Below are 18,883 nucleotides of genomic sequence, written 5' to 3'. Positions count from 1 at the left end.
TTATAGAAAAGACCCTCTCAACACCGGTAGTTGCAACAGGGAGAACAAGCACCAATTTGAGAAGTTTATAAACAATTCCATACCGAGGAATCTTTCCTTCTTTAACTAGCATCATAGACAACTCTGCTAGACTTCTCAAATTTTTGAAGTTTTCATCATTTCTGACATCATTGATATAGTGGTGCAACTAAAAATGAAGCTGGTTCATTTCTTCAAAATCAAAGTCATATGGATAGAACCCAGCAAGCTTAACCAAGTTCTCAACATTAAAAGCAGAAAATGAATGGGTTGGACTGAATGATGCCATGCATCTAATTAGCTTTGTGTTTACCTCATCAAACCTATTATTAAGCTCTTGAACTTGCCTGTCAATGACACCCAAAAACATATCAGCATGAAACGGTGATAATTAATGGCACCTCTGTAGACTTGTCTTGATCTTTGCATACAAACATATTTCCCATTCATGTCAACAACTTTAACATTGTGCTTCTCAAAAAAAGAAGTGATCTTGGTAAGGAATTCTTGCCATCCAGAATCTTGTCTCAAAACATCCAATTCTACCTTTGTGAACTCCAGAAGATCCATTGTGATGAGGACATCACTACTTCATCGCATACAAGCCAAGTAGAGGAGGAGGTCCAGCATGGGCGTCCAACACATCTTTTTCATAGTGGAAGCCCAGTCCAACTCAAGTTCGAGTCCGGTTCGGGCTACAGGACCAGTCTGTCTTAAACTGGTCACCCAGGACGCATCCGGACTCTGTTTTCGATGATCCATATATGGTTGGAAAGCTAATTTGATAAGGAAGCCAATCCAAGTGGTTTCACATCAAAAGACCTTCGGAATCAACAGGAATCGTCAAAACAAGTCAGTATCCAGAATCTGTCAGGGTGCTGTGACACCGTCTTTTGGTCCGTTGGACCGTGTATCGTGTTTGGGCCCATTAGGGGGCGCGTCCAGGGGGTGACGCCCAAGACTCCATAAATAGCAGCCGTCGCTTTCCTTAGGGTTTGGGTTTTGTTTAGTTCTTAATTTTCTCGTGAAACAGACATCGTTTTGCTGCAACTGTGCCGCCAAGGCTGCTTGCTGTGAACCAGGGCCCCAGTTCTTGATCTTGTTCGCCTATGGCGATTAGTCCTTTCGAATAAAGACTTGAACTCCTTTTTGTTATCATAAGCCTCATATTTATTTGCAATTTCAGATTGCGTTCATCCCGTTCTTGCTTGTGTTCTCGATTCGCTTGCAGGAAAGCCTTCTCGGCGAGGTCAATCGCGTTCGCGTGGTTGATAACCAACGGAGCAGTGGTGTAACGGTTGCGGGGGTCCGAATCAAACTTGGTTCGAAGCCTAGACCGTGAACGCCGAGTCTCCACCAATCGACGCTATCATACCTTTCGGAAGATCGGGCCTAGTCTATATCAAGTGGTATCAGAGCCCTTGTTGCCCGTTAGGTATAACTTTGTTTCCCCTTTTAGATTATTACTGTTTTTACATTACCTACAGTCCACAAAAAGCCAAAAAAATATACATCGTCACATATTCCCTGTCCTGTAGCCTCATTGTGCTGTGCAAGTTCGTCTCTGATTTGCGTTATTGAGTTTGTGCCCTAGGTCAAGTTCTTGTTGCTGGTTTTAGACTGTTTTTAAGTCCAGTTTGTGTTTTCCCCTTTATTTTTCATCATAATCCGTGAACACCTTCAAGTATTGCTGTGATTCCTTTGTATTTATCAAACCCTAGTCCATGCCATCTTATTTGTTACACTTGCCTTCACTGTTTTCATCAAATCCTTGCTGTCGTGACCAATTTTACGCACATTGTTCCCGTTTTATCCTCTAATTCGGAGTCCGTTTTTAAAACTGGTCTAGTTTTCGCATACGAACTTGGATTTCGACGTTCCATATATCAAAATCGATCAGAAAAAAATTTCAGATCCGTCCATCTCCTGCTTTTTCGGGGTCGGAGATTTTTATTTTGGTCAAAAAGTGGTCACAAGATTCTCTTTTCGTGGTCACAAGGTCTTTGTCGATTTCGAGCACATCTTCTAGAAATTCCACAGGCCACGTCTTTCACTTGTTTAAGCTCATATTTTCTGTGGTTACTTCTTTTGTGCTCCTAAGTGAAGAAAAAATATCAAAAAAGTAAAAATAAAAAGTTAAAGAATCCCAAAAAAACAACGATAGCCCAAAAATAGAGAAAAAAGAGAGGAGCAAAAATGGAACAATATCTAGAGGAGCACATACAGAGAGCCATTTGAGCTGTGTTTGCGTGTGCTGATTTCTACCTTGTTTCTAATCATATTGTTGTTGTTCACATCACTTGATACATCAGGTACTTGGAACGTGAGTAGGCCAGCAACTAAGACAAGTACTTGGGATACTTATTCAGCTTTGCTATTCAGTTACAAATTTTGTTATTCCTTGCTACTATATTGTGCCTGTCCAAGCTCCACTTTCTTCTAACCAAGTACAGATTCGCCTTGCAACTGTTACACTCAAGCTACAACAGTATCACAGTCACCGACCGATTACACCGCCTGTTGCTTTGGTAAGAACACTTATAAGACCGTGGTAAGACGCTTGAGAGTTGAGTGCCTTATTTTTCTTTGTCCACAACCTAAGTAGTTGGTAGGGATAATACTATTTGTGTTGTCTTTTTCTTTCTACTAACCATGTCAGAAAAAGCCAGAGGTAGCGGCAAAGGAAACGAGGACGCACCTTTAGATTTCAATGACTGTGTTTCTAAGAATGAGTTTCGTGCCGTTCTTGATGACAAGTTCAATGAGATCCTTCAACAAATCACTAATTTGGCCAAGAGGATTGAAGATGTTGAACAACGACATCCTGAACCACGTCCTGAAGATGATGATGATGATCTCTCTGAGGAGGACGATGGCGACGCGGAGGCTGAAGCCGAAGCTCAACGACGTGCTGAGGATGCACGTAACCGTGATCGGTTGAACTTTAACCGACGCGGTATGGGAGGTAACAACCAAGATAATAATGATCCTTTCTCTAAAACCAAGTTTAAGATACCTCCTTTTTCTGGTTCTGCTGATCCTGAAACATATTTAGATTGGGAGATGGCTGTAGATAAAAAATTTAGCTCCCATCAAGTACCTGAAGAATATAGAGTTAGACTTGCTACTAGTGAGTTTACTAGTTTTGCTCTTTTCTGGTGGAATGATATTTGCAATAATGCTAATGCTAATGCTCAAATACCTCAAACATGGACTGTACTTAAACGACGAATGAAATCAAGATTTGTTTCTCCATACTATCAGTGTGATTTGCGATTAAAACTACAACATTTAAATCAAGGTAGTAAAACTGTTGAGGAATATTATCAGGAGCTTTTAATTGGTCTAGCACGTATTAACATATAAGAGGATGATAGGATAAGTGTTCTCGATTTTTTAGAGGTTTACGTCGTGAAATACAGGATGTTCTTGACTATAAAGAATGGACTAGATTTTCCCAATTATACCATTATGCTATTAAAGCTAAAAGGGAAGTATAGGGACGACAACCTAGGCGATCCACGACTCCATCCGCGACTTCATCCATTCCTTCAAGTCCAACCGATGTGAGTAAATTTTCTAATGTGCAGACACCACCAGTGCCTGTAAAGAAGAATTCTCCTATCACACCTTCTTCTAGTGGATCTGCTACCCCTTCCTCTAGCAGCTCTTCTAAAGTTGTGTGCCACCGCTGCAAGGGCATGGGACATATTGCTAAAGAATGCCCCAGCAAATGCGCATATATTGCTACTGATGATGGTGGGTATGCTGGTGCTAGTGATTAAGAGAATGAATTTGCACTTCCAACTGATCTTTATGCAGATAAATTTGCGGATAGTGCTGAAGATCCTGATGAGGTAATTGATAGTGTGGCATGCACTGTAGACTACAAATCAATCCTTGTTCAGTGTGTTTTGAGTACACAAGTTGAGCCAGTAGACAAGCTACAACGCCACAATTTGTTTCAAATGTTCCTCATTGTCAATAATTTCCATTTTCGTGCTATAATTGATGGAGGGAGTAGCAATAACTTGGTAAGTTCTAAGCTTGTCAAGACTCTTGGTTTATCTACATGTGCTCTTCCACATTCATACCATGTTCAGTGATTCAACAATAGTGGTAAGACAAAGGTAACACAATCTGCTCGTGTGCAATTTTCTATCGGGTCATACCATGATTATGCTGATTTTGATGTCGTGCCTATGCAAGCTTGTTCACTTTTGTTAGGCCGCCCTTGGCAATATGATAATAATGTTGTACATCATGTTAGGCAAAATAGATATACTTTTATGTTTAAAGGAAAGACCATTGCTTTACTTACTTTATCACCTGCTGAAATTGTGCAATATGAAAAGGAACTTGCTGAAAAGAAAAAGAAAGGCCTTGATAAAAACTTTAGCAAACCAACAAATGAACCATCAAGTAACATGAAAGAAGTTTTAGTTGCTCTTAAATCTGTTCTTGTTGATCATGATGAACCATGTTATGCTTTAACTTGTACATCGCCTATATGTCCACTTGGTCCTACTCCTAGTGCTATGCCTTTTCTTGGTACTAACCTTTTACAGGAGGAGGATGAATTCCCAACAGGGAAGCCACCATGGCAGCCACCTTTGCGAAGGATGGGGCACCAAGATGAACGTCTTCTTCTGTAACCATCGTTGTTGTCATCCAATGGAGGAGACGATCTACTTCAGTCGAGGACAACTTCAATTCAAGAAAGGGAGGATGATGAGGACATCACTACTTAATCGCATACAAGCCAACTAGAGGAGGAGGTCCAGCATGGGCGTCCAACTCATCTTTTTCATGGTGGAAGCCCATTCCAACTCAAGTTCGAGTCCGGTTCGGGCTCTAGGACCAGTCTGCCTTAAACTGGTCATCTAGGACGTATCCGGACTCCGTTTTCGACAATCCATAAATGGTTGGAAAGCTAATTTGATAAGGAAGCCAATCCAAGTGGTTTCACGTCAAAAGACCTTCGGAATCAATAGGAATCGTCGAAACAATTCAGCATCCAGAATCTGCCAGGGTGCTGCGACACCGTCTTTTGGTTCGTTGGACCGTGTATCGTGTTTGGGCCCATTAGGGGGCGCATCCAGGGGGGTGACACCCAAGACTCTATAAATAGCAGCCGTCGCTCTCCTTAGGGTTTGGGTTTTGTTTAGTTCTTGATTTCCTCGTGAAACAGACATCGTTTTGCTGCAACTGTGCCGCCAAAGCTGCTTGCTGTGAACCAGGGCCCTAGTTTTTTATCTTGTTCGCCTATGGCGATTAGTCCTTTCGAATAAAGACTTGAACTCCTTTTTGTTATCATAAGCCTCATATTTATTTGCAATTTCAGTTTGTGTTCATCCCGTTCTTGCTTGTGTTCTCAATTCGCTTGCAGGAAAACCTTCTCGGCGAGGTCAATCACGTTTGCGTGGTTGATAACCAACGGAGCAGTGGTGTAACGGTTGCGGGGGTCCGAATTAATCTTGGTTCGAAGCCTAGATCATAAACGTCGAGTCTCCACCAATCGACGCTATCATACCTTTTGGAAGATCGGGCCTAGTCTACATCACATTGCATTTACAATATTTTGCTCCCTCTTTTGCAAAGCATTGCACAAGTCATTTGTGTATCCAAATATTTCATTCAGGTGTAGCAGGAAAACAAACTCAAAGGACTTAAATACTGTGAGCATAGTTTGAGCACCATTAGCCTCAGCCCCTTTACTTTCATTCCCAATCCTAAAGAGAACTTTCTTGATTGAAGGATACAAGAACATAACATGCATTACAATCTGTAGTGAGATCCCCATCGTGTATCACCTGCCCTTGCTAAGCTCATCTCTAGATTTAAACCTTGCCCGGTTTCAATTTCACCCAATTTCAATGCTTCAATCATGTATTCAGCTTGAGCAATGCGAAGCATGTGGATCTTTTTACAAGACATCCCTAGAACATTCAACAAATATGAAGGTTGCCCAAAGAACCAATCACAATCAATATTCTCCTTAGCAACTGCTACAAGTGTTAGCTGAAGTTGATGGGCGAAGCAATGAACATAATAAGCAGAAGGGGACTCATCCATAATTAGTTTCTTCAAACCATTAGCATGACTCTTCATATTACTAGCTCCATCGTACCCTTGACCACGTACCTTGGATAGGGACAATTGATATTTGAAAAGCAAGGACTGAATTGCTTCTTTAAGAGTCAATGATGTAGTATCTTCAACTTGGACAAGACCTAGAAACTGCTCAACTGGTTCTCCTTTTCTATTGACAAAACGCAAACAAAGAGACAAATGTTCCTATAGGTATGCATCACTTGACTCATCAATAAGAATTGCAAAACACTCATCACCAAGTTTGTCTATGATAAATTTGGTTGTTTCATGTGCACAAGCATCAATGAGTTGTTTCTAGATCTTGTGATCTATCATCTGTCAGTTTTGTGGTGCATTCTCTAGTACCACCAGATTAACCTCTTCAAAGTTTCCTGCCAGCCATGCTAGAAGTTCTCGAAAATTCTCTTTGTTGAGTGAATCCTTTGTTTCATCATGACCACGAAAAGCCAACCCTTGACGCAACACAAATCTTATGCACTTAAGTGACCATGTCAAGCGAGCTAGATACTTAGCCTTGAACTATGCAATGTTTGATGCAATGGATTCACAGATTGATGCCTTAGGTCTCATGAACAATCTATATTTCTCTTCAGCTTCACTATGAGCACTATCGATAGCACCAGCATGCCTACGAATTCTCCTTTTCATATTCCAATTTCTAAACCCTTCATCAACAAAAGCATCTCCACCAGCAAACTTACAACTATCTTTGAATAAATAGTAAATAAAGCAATGTGCAGCATCTTTTTGCATGCTATACTCAATCCACTTGAATTCAGCAAACCACTTATGTTGGAAGCGGCGCATACCTCCACACATATGTTGCGGAAAATTCTTCATGTTTGGTCGACATCGCCCCATTGCAATGTATGATCTTCTAACTGAATCTTGGTCATTGATAGGATAGCTTGAGATAGGAGCCCTCAGTCCAGGATCATGCTCAAGGTCATAGTCATCATTGTCTTCATCACTGGATTTTGATTCATCAACTTCTGTTATTGGGGGCTCTGCTGGCTGCCGTTGCGTAGCTGAAAGGTCCTTGTGTGGTTTTAGTAATTGAGTGATAACCTAGGTGGACTAATTGTGTTTATGTGAGATACACAGGTGATTAGTCCATAGGTACATGTGTGGGCAACATATGCCATGAAGGTGAAAATGGCTTGGAAATGTTGCAAAGCTCACACATGTGATGATGAAGGAGCTCATTGCACATGAGATATGACATTGAGTCATGTGATCAAGGTGGAGAAGATCAACACATCATTTGGCTTGATGAACCGGTTGCAAGCATGAAGGGCAAGTCGGAGGCTTTGTAGCGATGGACAGCGTGGCGGTGAAGCTTAAGCAAGACTTGGCGCCAATGGATGAAAGCAAGGGTGAAAAGCAAGTGAAGTCAAGATCGATGAACAAATATGATCATGTGATGATATGAAGTGAATCATATCATTGTTGATCGTGTTGCTGCATATGTTGCATCGACATTAGAGGAGATGGAATGGAATGCGCACGGCAAAGGTATAACCTAGAGCATTTCATTTCACAAGTCATAGGTGTGTAGAGAAGTTGATGATCGGGTTTAGGATAGATGGCCGTACTATCAAGAGAGGTAAACTTGTTTGCATATCGGTGATCTAGTGCCACTCGAGTGATCTAACTTTGCATCGTCGCTAGGATCGAGTGGCGTGGCAGGTTGAGTGGCTAATCCTTTGGAAAATGATTATGAAAATGCTAACACACATACACATGGTGGTGTACACTTGGTGGTGTTGGCACATTTACAAAGGAGATGATGTTGGAGTTGATGTGGATCAACTCGGAAATAAAACGGAGGCAAGAAGGGTTCGAAACTTCACCGGCGGAGTGTCCACCCGTAAAGTGCCACCGGCGCCCTGTACAGAAAAGATAGGGTTTCACAGAGTGCACCAGATGCTGGGGTCTTGTGTTCGATCAGTGGCGCACAGTGAAGGCTACCCTCGGTCTCTTGACCGAACGTAGGCGACTGGACATAGGCTGAACACTGTTCAGCATCCGGTCATGCTGATGTGGTGGTGCACGGAGGAGACGGTGAGTTACCGGATGCTGGGTGAGTCTGGTCAGGCGTGACCAGACACGTCCAGTCGCGAGTAGAACCTTACTAGAAACGACCGGACGCTGGGGTCCTACGCCCGGTCACTTTGAGCAGTGCGTCCGATCATAACTTAAATGTGCTGATGACCGTTGAGATCGGGTGATCAACTTTTGAAGCAGGGGACACATGGAGTGCATCGCGCGACCGGACGTTGGGGTCCTACGTCCGGTTGATCTAATCGGAGCGTTTGGTCACCCCGAGCTATGCCCAGTGAAGGGGTACAACGGCTCTATTTTTGTGAGGGCTATAAATAGAAGTGGGGTCTCGGCCTTGGGCTTGTAGCTGAGCACACTATAGCCTTGGTGGCTTATGTGGTGGTGCTTGGGAGCCCTCTAACTCACTCTAGCTTGATAGTGTTCATCCAATTGAGTGAGTGAGCGATTCTAGTGCGATTGCATCGTGAGGTTGCATCGAGTGGCACTAGGTGATCGTCTTGCAAGCCGGTGGTGCTTGTTACTCTTGGAGGTTGCCACCTCCTAGATAGCTTGGTGGTGGTCTCCGTCGAAGCCTTCAAGAAGCTTGTGCGGTGCTCCGATGAAGAGATTTGTGAGGGGTATTGTGCTTGCCCCGTGGGAGTCGCGAAGAGCAACTCTAGTAGAGCGTGTTGTTGAGCTACCCTCACTTTTGGGGTAGGTTCTTACGGTGCCCGACGTGCGGGCTTGGCGGGTGATGCCAATTAGCCGCCGAACCACCAAGTGAGTGGTCAACACAACGGGGACTAGCGTGTTGGCAAGCACGTGAACCTCGGGAGAAAAATCACTGTGTTAACTTTGTTCTTCCCGTTGGTTTGCAATCCCCTTACACAAGCTTGTAATTACTTTCATATACATTGTGCTTGTGTAGTTGTTCTTGTAATTAATTAGCTTATGTAGCTCACTAGTTACCTTCTTGCTTGTGTAGCATAGAAGTAGCTCCTTTGCGTGGCTAATTTGGTTTGTGTGACCTTGTTAGTCATATTGCTTAGTTTGTGTAGCTAAGTATTTACGCTCTCTAATTTGGCATTGGTTACCTTGTTATTGAGCATTGCTAGTGAGCTTAGGAGGTTTGTGCTTTTACTTACTAGCATGTGTAGGAGCTCCCTCATTGCTTAAAGTACTAGTGGTATATGTTTGTGTGACCTTGCTTCTAGAATTGGTTAAGTGAGCTCTAGCTAGACCGGCAACTTAATTGCTTAACTAGGATCTTTGCAAGGTGCTAGAGAACATAGATAGAGGGGTATAGTCTTGGCTAGACCGATAGATTTAATTCTACACTTGTTTTGGTTAGCCGGCGCGATTAAGTTTTAGTAACGACTATTCACCCCCCCTCTAGTCGCCATCTCAACCTTTCAGTAGCTCTCACTAGTTCAGATGGTACTTTGCTTGTTCCACTATCAAAGGTCTGTCCACTACCACTCTTCCCTTGGAATACCACCACCTACATCTGGCTTTCATTGCAAGACTCAGGAACACTCTCTGGTTCAACTTGTTTCTTCTTTGCGGTAGCTCTTGCCAAGAAAGCTCTCAAATTAGTAGTGGCACTATTCTTCCTCTTCATGTTCTAGACCTAAAATTAAAATCACACAAGTATCAATTGTCATAAATTCACAAGCATTGGCAAATTGCAATCCCAATTACTAATTTTCCAATTTTATAGACCACAAAAAATGCTCACGGCTCACCAATTTTACAGAGTGCTCTGGGCCTCTGGCTTGCTGATCTGCCCCTGCTCGCCTGCTGCCTTGCTCCCATCCTCACTGCTCCGCCCCCGCCGCCGCCGCCAGCCGCCGCCCCGCTGTTGTGGCCTTATGGCACTGCTGGCTACGTGCGTGGGCTGTCATGCGTGGTGGTCCTGTGGCAAGGGCGTCGCCATGGCGCTGCGCCTCCGCCCTCGCTGGCTTGCCGACCGCCGCCGCCGCCGCCGCCTACCGTTAGGGTTGCGGTCTTACGGATGAGGAACAATAGAGTGTCAAGAGGACATAACAGATGAGGAACGAGCGCCTCAGGAGGACAGGAGATGAGGGGGACTGGGGGAGTCGGCCGACTAGGCCAATTGGGCTATTTGGCCAGTGGCCCAGCACGGGGATGGACACAGGGAGTTGGCCTTGGTTGACTTAGGCCAATTGGATCGAATTGCTTTTTATTTTTTATGCATATACATAGATACACTATATATACAAAAAAATTTGCAAAAATAATGGGTATTCAGTTGCATACACTTGAATACAAGTGGGCCCTCCCCACACCCTCCCTGCCTGCAGCATCCCCGCGGTGCCTCCCTGTGCAGCCTGCTCAGCCTCGTGCTGTGTCTTTGACCGTGGGAATGATATCTTTCTTTTCCGTTTTATACGATTGGGAGGATAAAGATGCTTAGGCCTTATTTGGATGCGCATGTATTCATCTTAATCCACATGTGTTAAAAGTGGAGAGGAGTGAAATTAAACTAAGTTTCATTCTATTCCACTCCAACACATGTGGATTGAAGTGAATACGCATGCATCCAAACAAGGCCTTAGATGGAACGTGGTGCATTCATGAGATTGTCACCGGTGGGTCCCATAGCTCCAAGATTCTATGGTCTAAAATTGCATTATGCTAATTCATAGGCCGTACTTTATATTCTCATATATGCACGATAATTACTTGATAAATGCCTCACTAATAAAATTACCATATCTCCTACAATACAACTAAAAAGACTAAAGAGTGGATATTTTTTGGTGCGACATTCCAACATGGACCCATGGTTCTACCTGCTGCGATCCCGCACCCCCTCGTTACGATGTCCTACCCCTGTCCAGAAACCACGGCGCCAGCGACAAATGTCTCGCCTCGTCAGTCTGCCGTACCTGCGAGTCCGTCCCTGTGAAATTGGTCCATCTACCCTACGAGTCTACCCCTCCTCTCCCCCTTCTCCCCGTCAAGAGCCGTCGAGCTGCAACTGCTCTCTTTCCATCGCCCTCCATCACCCTCCTCCTCCTCCTCCTCCTCCTCTCTCTCTCCTCCTTCCAGATCCATCGGCGCAAGGTGAACGACGCGTTCATGGCGGCAGCGGCCCTTGGGAACAAGGACACGGCCACCACTGCATCACCCTCCTCTCTCTCTCTTCTAGATCGGCATCACGGTGGCCTTCCCTGACCGTTCCTGCACCAGCAGCAACATGATGGCGGTATCGGCGAGCCAGATCCACCCCTCGTTTGGCCGTAGAGACAATGACGATGCGGCCACTGGCGCTGGCGCCGCCGCTTGTTCCACCCTGCCATGGGGCAGACCCTGCCAATGGTGGCGCTACACCACACGGTGTGGAAGCGGTCTAGCATGGGGTTCCATGGCACCAACGACTTCTCCGTCATGATGCCGCCGGCATGCTCGCCTTCCACATCCACAACTACTCATGTCGCCAGAAGGTGTTCACCTATGAGCTCCTCCTCATGGATTGCCAAGGCTCACCCCTCCTCACCCTCATGCCATAGGTACATCCGTGTCCTGCTCGTGATCCGTCCCTGCCACCCATCTGCAGTCTCCAAAATTTCATTTTCAAGAAACCTACACGCACGATCGGTCATGGTGTCCTCGCAACAAAATGGAGTCTTTTTCAAATCGGGAAATGGTGCTTCCTACTCTGTAGGATTCTTGGTTATTATCCGAGAGTTGATTCATGATCTTTGCAGGTTTCATTCAAAGAATAATTCTGTCGCCACATCGGTTGTAGTATGTAGGTACTAGAATCGAGCACCGCTTCACCGCTGGTTGCATCGAGTAAGTCCTCCTAGGGCTGAGCTCAATTTCTCCTGATTTGTTGTCTCCTATGTTACTTTGATTCAAAGTTTGAACACCATGACTTGAAACACTTGTGTGATCTAATATTGTAGGCACACAGGGTCATACTGCAGAATTTGGTGGCCTGGTGCAAAATGCATAGTTAGGCCCTATGTTTAAGAAACGATAATAGCTAAATTGTCTGTCTTTTCAATTTACAATGCATATTTCTTGAAAATATCATGTCAGGCAGTAAACGAAACCATGACAGTATTTTCAAAATGAAATCTCAAATGTTATCTCCATGGATAATCTTTTGCAGAACTAAAGATTGAACGATAGATATATTAAATTCATGCTGGGCAACAAACAACTTCTTTGCTTGTGTCTTCGTGAGTTGTGTTTTTAGAGACCCCTGGCATGTCCTTCACCTCGAGAATAAAATAGATGAATATTACCATAACACGGTTACTGTGGGGGAAACGCGTAGTACTTCCTGCATCCCAAAAAAGGTTGAATGGGATCTGATGAGAGTTAAGAGGGGAGTAATTAATTCTTACGATGATTGTCAAAAGAAATTTGCAGCAGCAAGTCAACAAGGATTGAGTGGGGTGCAGAGAGAGGACTAAGATAGCCGTCTGGAATTAGCGCAAAAGAACAGCTACACGTTTGGTCATTTGCAACCTGCAAGTTACCTGCTTCTAATTTGCCAATTATATGCAAAGCAGTATTTGGGGCCCCTAATTTTGGGGGGGGGGGGGGGTTATATGCTATCTCTCAACCTGAACTTCCTAGCGCACAACCTAGTTGTAACAACCTCCAAAATGAAATGTTCAAGCTGAAGCAAACATATGCTGTTAATATTCGCTCCTCACTTTGGAATAGTGAAACTGCCAGGTGCTTGCCACTATATTATGCTCCAAAATTAGAGAGACAAGGAGTGGCAGTTCTCTGGTAGCATAAAATGGTTTCCTTTGTTATGTTCTTAATGGTAACAACATAATTTCCCCTTTTATAGGCCATTGGGCAGTTCTCTTGGTCTCGCTTTTGTGGGAAGGACATTGAACCAGTTTGGGGCAGCAAGGAATTCTTGAAGTTCATTATTTTGGTCAACTCCATCTGTGGCATTCTTGCGTTCTGCTTTGCTATTGGACTCTTCTACGTCACTGAAAAGGAGAGCTTCCTGTAAGTTTTAAACTGTCATTCATTCTGTCAGATGTGACTATTACTGATTACTCATTACCTAGCACTGCACTTAGTTCTTTTTAATGTGCTTATTGTCCATGCCTACGTTGAGTATCAAAATGGTCGATTGATGTGCTCTTGTTGACATCTACTTCTAATGAATAAGATCATACTCTTACGTCTGCCAGTAAGAACTGCAGAATAACTATATCAATTGACTACTCTTCTATTCACTAATTAAAAATCTTTGGAATTTAGATACAATGATACCACACGAGCACTTTTAGTTGTTATTGCATCATTTTAGTTACTAGGTTACATGGCAACATACTACTTCCTGAGAAAATAAGGTTACTGTCTGAGAACATTACCTGACTTTCCTATAACATGACATGCAGTGTCACACCACTTTCTGGTTTCCACAGTTGCCTTGCTGGCTTTCTTGTGGCCCTGAAGCAGCTCTTGCCAAACCTTGAGCTTCCTATGTGCTTTTTCTAGAAAACAAAGGCAAATGTATACCAAATAGCCATTTCTAAGCCTACAGTTGTATACTCATTGTAGTAGTGTACTTATTCCACGGACACTTACAAGCTTGATGCTGAGTTATCTTATCTCTTTGTTTCTCTCTTACTACTGCAGTGACACCATTTTTTGTTGTATGTTTCTCAAGTATCATGGCCTTCATCGTGCCTGATTCCATTAACTTCCTGCCAACTTTGGTGTCCGGGATGTATGTTAGCTGGCTTTACCTAACATACTTCCAAAGGAACCCACTGACTGGACTTAAGGGTGATCCCAGTGTTGACTTCTCCTTCCCCAGTTTATTCCCAGCTGCCATGAGGTACTTTGAATCTTTTTTTCTTTTTTACATGAGCAAACACTCACTACTGATCTCACTTTTGATTTCATTCATTGCTTTTGTTTTCCCTACAGACCAGTTACAGACCCTGTGGCCAACCTGTTTGATAGGATGTTGTGTGCAAGGTCTAGGCCTTCCGAAGTGGCTCTCCCAATTTTAGATCCTACCAAGGCTTCAAGAACAAGGTATAAAAGTTATCTTTTAGTTAGAATTTAGATAAGGTCGTACCGTTGTGCTATACCAGTAATATTTGCTGCTGGTGTTTCTCTTTGATTGCGATGATAATTCTTAAAGACTTGAATGAGGCATCTAGACGCCATCAAATGCTAGTAGAGCTAACACCACAATTGATCTAGCTCAACTTTTTGTAGTGCGGAGGGCTTACTGGACTAGATGCCAAAATTGTGACATTATCACATCTAGCCGTGAGAAGGCTGGACTGGTCGATTTAATTTTTTTCTCCCCATGTATATTTTTCATCATTTTAGTGGCTTATTATTGAAGATAAGGTCACCTAGATCAGTTGCCCACCTGCAGTTTGCTATCAGAACACTACTTGGCTTTTATCAGGTAACTATGTAAGCACTTGTTTTTTGTCACTTTGCTTTGAATGTTCACTATGATCCATTCTTCTTTTTCCTTTCTATATGTAGATCATACTTTTCCAGACATTGTTCCAATAGTTTCGTTAATCAAATGCACAAGTCAATTATTCGTTTTATCTATAAGCATTTCTTCACCACATAAACCGCTAAGTTTTTCCTTACAATTTGCATATTCATTTGGTCCCCAGTGGCAGCTTTGATTTTCAGAAATACATCAAATGTTTTTTTCCTACAGATTAAGTCCAGGAATATATGTTCTATGTGCACATGTGTCCCATAGTCCCATGTGGGATTCAACATTGATCTTCCTACTTCTGGATGTCTATTTTTGCAGTGGCACTAACAAGGAATAGGCAAAGTGTATGATATGTGTAACGCATGTCCTTGATGTTCTTCGTTAAATGCCATCATGTCATGTAGTGCTCCTCAAAGTATTTTATATGCTATGATTGTTGAAATGCTGAAAATATGTGGTCCTATTTTTCGTCTGATGTTAAAACTATAGGTCATTCAATTGCAAGTGCAGTGTGGAATATTAGGATTTAACTCTATTTTCTAGTAGCTTGCACTTTGCGATGAGTTAAAACTGTACTTTGCAAGTATTGTGTGGACATGTCCCAAGAATCTGATATGTGTCATGATTTTAGAATTACATGCTACTCCCAGGCTGGATGATGAGCAGGTGGTTTCTTTGTGCCCAAACTACTTGCACAGAGCAGTGAGGTCCTGGGATCACGCAACGGGGAGGTTGTATAGTTTGGAGAGGATGGTTTAGGAGCAGAGCTTGTTGAAATCGAGCATGGAATGATGCTTACATGGTGTTGAAAACTTTAGACATTCAGAGGTTGGCTGAAACTGGATGGTGCTTGGGAGGTAGTAAAACTGAAAGCCATCACGCCTCAATGAAGAGTTGACGATTGACTTTGTGAAGCAAATTTAAAAACCTTTGTGTTATAAGGGGGCAAAACTTGAATTTGTGGTTTCCTGAGCAGATGATAATTTCTCCTTGTGAAAGTGTTTCTAACTAATTCAGAGTGGACCAATGAATCTACGGAAAATTACTTTCTCAATTCCAACTTATATGGCGCTATGGCTTTTCTAGATACATAACTTTTTTATATGCTTAGATATACATAATTAAAACAATATATCTAGAAAAAAAACAAAATATCTTATAATTTCGAACTAAGAGAGAAAATTCCAATTATTATTTTATAGTGAATTAGCTTGCACCCAGACACAATGCATGAAAATGATATATTTTGAAGTTTACCTTGGACATCATCATCTTAAAAAACTAGAAGAATCAAATATACAATTATGATAACCTCTCATTTACTTTTACCCATCGCTTGCAATAATAATACCTATGATTTAACTATTTCTATATATTGCTGATGGTGAATCTTGCCATAGACACTCAAGTGGATACCTTATTCTACAGTATATGTCTGCATAAAATAGTCTTAAAGCCACACATATTTATACGGTAAGTATAACATACTTAAGGTATTGTGAGAGATTTTTTTAAGACACGCAGTATTACCCATGTGACAGGAACTAATATTTACAAATATACTCGAACTTATGTACATGGTGGTATGAAGATACTGTAGAATTTATTCGTGGATTTATTGGCGTACGAAAGAAATAGATATCGGAGATTTCTTTCTGCCGATATAAAACATTATCTTAGCCGCATCACGAAAAAATCTATACAGTAGAGTTTGTGAGCTTGCGACGCTGCGCTCCATGACTGTTTTAATTTCACGAACTTTGTCTTTTGGATTAAATATCACTTTAATGTCGGTATTTAATTTTATAGTATTGTTATCTTATCGTACGATCCATGTATTTTTAGTATAAAAGTTTAGTTGTCCTGTAACAACACACGGGTACGCTACATAGTGATTATTTTATTTTAGAAAAGTAGACCACTCATGAATGTAATAAAAGGTAATTATGTATATGGAAGCCTATATATGGATTATCGCATGGATAAAACTCTCTACGCTGCCGATCAAAACAAGAGATTTGTAATGTCTAACTTTACAAGATCTGTAGGCTCAAAGAAAAGAAAATATTTCTTTATGGTGCTGCTTCTCTTCCAATTTCTTTTCTATAATGAATAGCCCTTTCGGATTGCACTGTTTCATTGTTTCTCTTCGATTCCTCTCTCAATAAGTTTATATCTATCAAACGTTCATGCGTGTATTTTCTTTTCATCACATCAAGTTCTCTTTCATATGACACTACAAAATCCTCGCAACAACGTGCGGAGTATTATTTAGTTACTATTATGATTGCTTGATTGTTCCAGGTATTCGCAGTCGATCGGTTCCTCGGAGCGCGGGAGATCACGATGAAGTTCGTTGCTGCCTACCTTCTTGCTGTCCTTGCTGGGAACTCCAGCCCCTCAGCCGAGGACTTGACAGCCATTCTGGAGTCAGTTGGCTGTGAAGTTGACAATGAAAGGATGGAACTCCTGTTGTCCCAACTGAGCGGTAAGGACATTACCGAGCTCATTGCCGCGGGCAGGGAGAAGTTCGCTTCAGTCCCCATGTGGCGGTGGCGGTGTAGCTGTTGCGGCAGCTGCCCCTGCTGCTGGCGGAGCTGCTCCTGCAGCTGAGGCGAAGAAGAGAAGGTGGAAGAGAAGAACGAAAGTGATGATGACATGGGCTTCAGCCTCTTCGACTAAGCTGCGCAGTCATCAGAGTATTGTTTTGAACAGTGGAACCAGACGAAAACCAGAGTCATGTTTAGGCACTGTTCCTTTATCTTATAATCCGTATTTTTTAGCTTGTTTTTTCAATTGAAACAGTGTTTTTCTCTCACAACAAATCAGTCGGAACAATATTTCGGTCTGTTTTTTCAGCGAAGCGAATGGACCTTCGATTTTAACCTTGTTTTATTTATGTTGGAAAGTACGGGAAAGACAGCTACTGTCTTCGTATTTTGTATTCAGCCGTAGATTGCTATGCTGGTTGGGGTTTACTGGTGAACAAAAAAAAAACAATATAAAGGGAATCTCTAAATTTATAGTTCTGTTCGTTTCGATGAAAAGCCAAGCTGAAAAGTACTGCTCGCTGATTTACTATGAGAGAAAAACATTGTACCATAACTGATAAACCAGGCTGATAAGTTCAAGCGATATATCTAAACTATCCATCTATTCCATTACAAAACATAATACAAAGTTACCCATAAATTTGCATCTACTTACCCATCATGCACTACTGGAGGCGGGCTCTTTACCGAGTGCCTGTTGCACTCGGCAAAGGCAGCTTTGCATTCGGCAAAGCCTTTGCTGAGTGCAACACTCGGCAAAGAGCCTCCGTCGAATCCCCTTCCGGTAAAGGCTGCTTTGCCGAGTGCCAAATTTCGAGCACTCGGCAAAGGCTTTGCCGAGTGCCGTGCGGGCACTCAGCAAAGATTTGACGCCGTCGGCCGACGGCCGACGCCGTCTATTTTTTTTTAAAAAAACTCTTTGCCGAGTGCCACAGCTCCGGCACTCGACAAAGAAATCTGTTTTTTTAAACCTCTTTGCCGAGTGCCACAGCACCGGCACTCGGCAAAGGGTGTTTTTTATTTTTTATTTTTTATTTTTTTATTTTCTTTGCCGAGTGCAATGACCATTGCACTCGGCAAAGCCACCTCTAAATTTCTTTTTTTTTTGTTTTTTGTTTTTCCATTTAAACAACAATGCATATATATATATAATAGAAACCACAATTCAACAACAATAAATTACAAACCACATTGATATATTACAAACGACCAAATTTGTCTGAAATCCATAATTTATTACAAACCACAAGTTCATAGTCCACAAGTTCACAAGTTGGATACATAGAAACTACTCCGCAAGCGACTCACGGCGACTACGCCCCAGCGTGCGATCCCAGCGACAGTCCGGGTGCGGATGGCCCGACTTGCGATGCCGGCGACCCTCCGACCTGGTTCGACGCCGCCCCCGATGTCCGCTGCACAAAAAAGAAGATATTGCACGTGAGTGACAAGATAAAAATGTAAGGAGTTTAAAGAAAAGTTGAAAATTTCGGCAGCACCTCCCCTTCATTCCAAGCCTTGATCAATTCATCATAAACAGGCTGTATGTACACACCCATTTTGTTTCCCAGGTGTCCAGGAATTATCAACGTCAAGAATATGTTTTACCGTTGAAGTAGGGCCCCGGGGGGAGATTGAGGGGAATAGCGAACACGGGCCAACAAGTGTA

At 42.6% G+C, this 18,883-nt stretch overlaps 2 pseudogenes; one reads left to right on the top strand and one right to left on the bottom strand.

Moving 5' to 3' along the window:
• LOC136526288 (uncharacterized) lies at nt 1-11,118 on the bottom strand (annotated as a pseudogene).
• Nucleotides 11,119-11,499: 381 nt separating this feature from the next.
• Nucleotides 11,500-17,275, top strand: LOC136526287 (rhomboid-like protein 19; annotated as a pseudogene).
• The last annotated feature ends 1,608 nt before the right edge of the window (nt 17,276-18,883 follow it).

This window comes from Miscanthus floridulus, chromosome 19 (genome assembly GCF_019320115.1).
Source record: "Miscanthus floridulus cultivar M001 chromosome 19, ASM1932011v1, whole genome shotgun sequence".
NCBI lineage: Eukaryota > Viridiplantae > Streptophyta > Magnoliopsida > Poales > Poaceae > Miscanthus > Miscanthus floridulus.
Note: the sequence above shows the minus strand (reverse complement) of the source record. Positions and strands in the feature narration are given on the sequence as shown.